Genomic DNA, 4,808 nt, shown 5'->3' with positions numbered 1-4,808 from the left:
TTTTCTAATCTTGACTGATGTTCATCCTCATCATCTCCAAAAACGAGGATATCATCTTGGAAAAATCTGACTCCATTTTCTCCCTTAAACAGTTGATACATCAAGCGCTGAAAAACAGCAGCAGCCGAAGCTAAACCAAAGGGCATTCGTTTATAACGAAAGCAACCAAAAGGTGTTACAAAAGATGTATCTTTCATTGACCCAGGACACAAAGAAATTTGGTGATACGCCGACGACAAATCTATCGTCGAGAACCACCATGCATTACCAAGACTAGACACCATTTCATAAATTTTAGGAAGTGGAAACTTGTCCACTACAATGTTGTTATTCAAATACCTTAAATCTACACACAGTCTTATTTTTCCATTGCTCTGTCTTGCCACGACAATCGGAGAAACCCATTCGCTAGCTTCAATTGGCTCAATAATATCGGTGGAGACCAATCTTTTCTCACCTCATCTCTCACTAAAATTGGAATATTTCTACATTTATGTACCTTTGGAGAAGCATCCTCTTTAATTATAATTTTGTGCTCAAATCCAATTAGATTCCCCAAAGTTTTACTAAAAACCTTAGGAAATTTCTGCAAAATATCCTTAGTGATAGAAGTACTTTCATCCACCACTAAGACTTGTTCAAGGCTATTAGGATAAAGAATGATATGTAATTGCTTTTGATCGAACCACCCCAAAACTGGCGGACTCTTTTTAGCTCTGTACAACTTTCCTCTGCACTCTCTTCCTTTGAATTTAAAAACAAACCAACGGAACACAAGAATAGCAATAGGCTCCCCCATGTAACCTTCTGGATGAATGTCTGATGGCAGCAAGTTTCCACCTACATGTTGGGCAAAAGAAGATTCCCACATTTCCTCATTGATAATCGTGTAAGGTGAGCCAGAATCAGCATAAATGTTGACATCCACCCCACCAATATTCATCAAACAAATTGGCTTGTTAGCAACATCTTCGTCACAAATTTTCAAAACCAACTTATCATGTAAATTCATGACCAGATTATCACCCAAATCACTGTCATTTCCATGGTCCTCATCTTCCTCCATATCATTCACAAACTTAACTTTGCCTTTTTTCCTGTTACACGCTTTAGTAAAATGACCCTTTAATCCACAATTAGAACATTTTGCTTTCAAACCTGGACACCCCCTAAAATCTGCTAAATGCTCCAGACTATTACATCTGTAACATTTAAGTTTAAAATTCGATGAATTTTGTGGATTCTTGTTGAAAAAAGGTTTACTGCTACCAACTTTAGAATTATAATAAAATTTCTTTTTATCCACTGAATTCACCTTCCCAACTATTTCATTATTGACAGAACCATTATCTTGTTTGATGACATTAGCGCATCTACCAGACATTTCTGCCTTACGTGTAATAGCAAGAATATCATCTAATGGAGAATCTCCATTAATCCATTATCTATCTTGTATGGAAGAGTTGTAGGAGTGCATAACAATTTGGTCTCTAATAAGTTCTTCCTGTAATACACCAAATTTACAATCTAGAGGAAGTCTCTTAAGATCTGCCAAATAACGATCAATATTCTCATCCTTAGTATGTTTTCTTGTAAACAATTTGTATCTGGTTACTCCAATACAAACGTTAGGAGCAAATAAAGTGTCTAAATGAAGCAATGCCAAAGCATAAACATTTAAATTGCCCGGAAAACTAGGTTTAGTCATAGTTTCATAAACTTTTAAACCAACAGGACCTAGAGAATGTAGAAGAAGTCTTTTCTTTTGAGCATGAGACATTTTTCCTTCTTCATCTAAAGCATCAATGTAATTACAGAAATAAGGTTTCCATTCTAACCACTTAAGAGGAGGTTCTGTACCAGAAATCCAAAATGCTTGTGGAGCACTGATGTTATAATTAGGTTGAGTCATATTTTTTTTTAACAAAAATATCTTAAGTAGGTACAATAAAATAGACTAACTTATTTAGCAGTAATATAACAATTATGAACTTCCTGAAATGCAGATTAAATTCTCAACAACTACAGCACGCACACGCTGCCTATGCCCCAACATAAAGGAGCAAATCGGGGGCATCACCACCCGCGTACTGTTGTGCTAACATATGTCCAGAGTAGGGGTGGGCATTGGCAACTGGAGCGACTCTGCCCTCTCGCAGAACTCAGTGGAATTCCATGGAGTTTTTATGCAAACCCCCGGAAATCTGCAAAGTAAATCTTCACAAACCCCGCCCACCCTATTGATACAACAGCGCCAACTCCAGCATGAGCAGAAGCTCTTCCCTTGGGAGCTATCCTGATTAAATCTAACTTAGTTCACTCATTAGGAATAAATTAATCTCCTACAGAGTTATACAAACCATAGAAACAGAATCTTTAGTAAATAAATAGGACTATTTAGTGTTAAAACCCTCAGGAGGCATTTCTGCGATCAATGCTGCTGTATTTCCACTAAAATGTCTGCATTTGAGATCGAGTTTCACCATCCACCTTCGAAATTTGCACTGCTGTTTTTGCAGCCAAATGTGTTGCACAGATCCCTTTAGTGTGAATTCCATCACTTGAATGCTCAATGGTGGACTGTACAAGGACCAAAGGAAGTTTATACTATAGGACAGCAACCTTTGCCCTTTCGCCCTTTGAATCCTTGGATGTAGAATGTCGCATCTTGGTATTTACCCACACATTAGTACCAGCATGTGATTTACGCAGATGGCTCTGCACACCCTGTGGTTAGCACTAAATCGAAATACTCTGCAGTTTGCACCGCATTGCAAGTCATTTTTAACATGGTGACTTCAAGGTGTTAGGGGCACATGTAAAGGCAAAGAGACCCGATGAGACCTCTATCCTTGCAGGGTCCTTTTCCTAATACTCTGGTGACCGCTGCATCATTTTGCAGAGTGCAGATGGCGCAGGGGTTGAGGTCCCTCAGAAACTCCACAGTCCTCGATGAAGCAGCACTGATCAGACCCCAATCCGGCCTCTGCTGCCTCCAGGCAGATGTGCCAGCTCCCCAGGGGGTCAGACAGCCACATGTGGCAGTGGTGAGTCATCAGTCCTTCTGCTCTGCCGTGGGTGAACAGCCTGACACCAGCCATACACTTGGCTTTGTGCTGCATCTACTCATTGACAGCAAAGGGTCCATGAACTGGAAACCTCTTTCCTCCTTTGGGGCCCTACAAAGAAACCCAACTTGATTGCCTATCTGAAGGCGACGCTCCCCAAACTCCTTCAGGTACTGGAGGCCTTGGTGTTTCATACAGCACACAGGGTGTGGTTGTCAGATGCCTCGTTTACCTTCACCCCCCCCCCATGTATTGCTTGTGTAGCAACACACAGGAGCCTTTCTCTCAGCGGCTAGGGAAGCAGGAGGATCTCGCCTCATTGAGAATAGCAAGGTCTACTTATAGGAAAATGACTCTGCGAACAACGTGCCAATCAGAGAAGGTTCCTGGTGCTCTGTGGCCAAATACGAAGTGGATACCGTTGGTAAGAAACAATCAGTTTGTTCAAATAAGGCACGCGTTGTTGTATCTACAAATGCTAGCTTCCCCGTGGTCTGCTTTTGGGTTGCAAGTTTTCTTACAGGAGCCTTAGACACAGGGAAACATTATTCAGAGAATATAGGGCCCCTATTGATTTTGCATGCAAGGGTCAATAATTACATGTATTTAACTGTGGTATTTTTATTACTGTGGACTGAGTACATTGAGTCTGTCGTTAATGCACTGAGGCACTTTGTATGCATATCCTTTCAGCATTTGACTTGCATTTTTGCACAAAAGGTTTAAGATTGTTTGCATTCATGTTACATGCATTAATTGTTCTTTTTGATGTAATCATGAATATAGCTTGATTTTACATGACATATATGTTTTATTTATATGTGTTTTATGGTCTATGTTGGCTTCATGAATAACTATTACTTTGAGAAGGAGAGACATTAAATATAGACTGTTAGGTCAAGAAAAAATGATGGTGACCGTGGATGGACGCATGCGGAACAACATGGATGACACCATCCTCCCTGCAGGTTCGAGCCCCAGTGGAAACTGCCTTGAAGCCAGTCATCATGGCAAAGTGTGAGGGGGGTTCCATCTGGAGGGATTTGGACTGTGCTGGCCTCCACCAGGTGTTAGAGGCAGTCCACAAAGGGGGGGCTAGAGTTAAGTCCAGATCCACACCCAAGCAAACAGTGGGAGGAGGCTCCTTTTCTTGATCCTGCATATTGTGGAGTTTTGCCTCTGGTTCTTGTTGTTCGACTTGTTATGACAGTGTCCAATCCCCTGAAGTGCAGCCTCTGTGTTGGTTCCTCTTTTGCAGTTCTAGATGGATGAGTGACTTTCAATCCCCCCCACTGAGCCTACCCTGGTTATTTGACCTCCCGCTCTTCTTTCATATATTGTCCCTGGGCGGCTGGCAGAGAGATGTTGACCCCAGACATACAACTCTGACCACTCAACCTGCAGATGGGCTGTCCCTCCGTGATATGCTCAGCCTCCGTCTGCCTAACCCTGGGCCCGGCTGGCACTCCTGCAGTGGTGTCCATTCCACTGAAACCCTGTGTATGACCTTGAGCCTGGGGTCACTGGGTTGTGGGAGCCAGGATAACACTGCCAGAAAAAGAACCCACACCCTCAAGTTCATAGTTTGTTCCCTCCCCTCTCCCTTAAGGTTGGCGGAGCTCCCTCTTTCTCCCTACTTCTCAGTAATCCAATTCCAACCATACCTCTCCCAGTCTTTGCCCTCATATGGAGTTTCCTTGATTGCAGCAGTGAAGTTCATACTTAACACTACCTGTGGCA

Source organism: Lissotriton vulgaris, chromosome 12 (genome assembly GCF_964263255.1).
Source record: "Lissotriton vulgaris chromosome 12, aLisVul1.2, whole genome shotgun sequence".
NCBI lineage: Eukaryota > Metazoa > Chordata > Amphibia > Caudata > Salamandridae > Lissotriton > Lissotriton vulgaris.
Note: the sequence above shows the minus strand (reverse complement) of the source record.